We start from the raw sequence: 610 nt of genomic DNA, 5'->3' as shown, positions 1-610 counted from the left end.
AAGGCCCTTATTTGCCCGGCAAAGGTTTTGCCGTGCGTCGACGCACGGCAACGTCTGCACGGCAACGCCTCCGACGGCAACGAAGACATTGCCGTGCGCCTGACCAAACTGCACGGCAAAGGCCTTTGCCGTGCGCGCGCAACGTTGCCGTGCGGCCGCCCCTTTGTCGTGCGCGGGATCTTTGTCGTGCGCGCGCCCCTTTGCCGTGCGGCCGATCGCTGCCGTCCGCCATCCTCTTTGCCGTGCGCCACCTCGTTGCCGTGCGCCTGCCTCTGCCGGCCGTGCTCCCTTTGCCGTGCGGCAACACCCCAGCCCGCACGGCAAAGCCTCCTCCAGGCACACCCAACAGCGTGCCAGGAACACAGGTGAGCTCCACGTGGCGCCTTTGCCGTGTGTATGAGTGACCAAAAGTCCTTTGCCGTGTGCATACACACGGCAAAGGCCCCTGGATTTTTTATTTTTTTTTTCTGTTTTTCACTAATCCCTGTATTTCAAAAATGCATTTCACATATATATAACATATACAACATATATATTCACCATAGCATCACCAAACACATCAACAACACCACAAATACATCAACACACATAGTTTATGCATAACAAGTGC

Source organism: Lolium rigidum, chromosome 5 (genome assembly GCF_022539505.1).
Source record: "Lolium rigidum isolate FL_2022 chromosome 5, APGP_CSIRO_Lrig_0.1, whole genome shotgun sequence".
NCBI classification, from domain to species: Eukaryota; Viridiplantae; Streptophyta; class Magnoliopsida; order Poales; family Poaceae; genus Lolium; species Lolium rigidum.
This window is presented reverse-complemented; position numbering follows the sequence as displayed.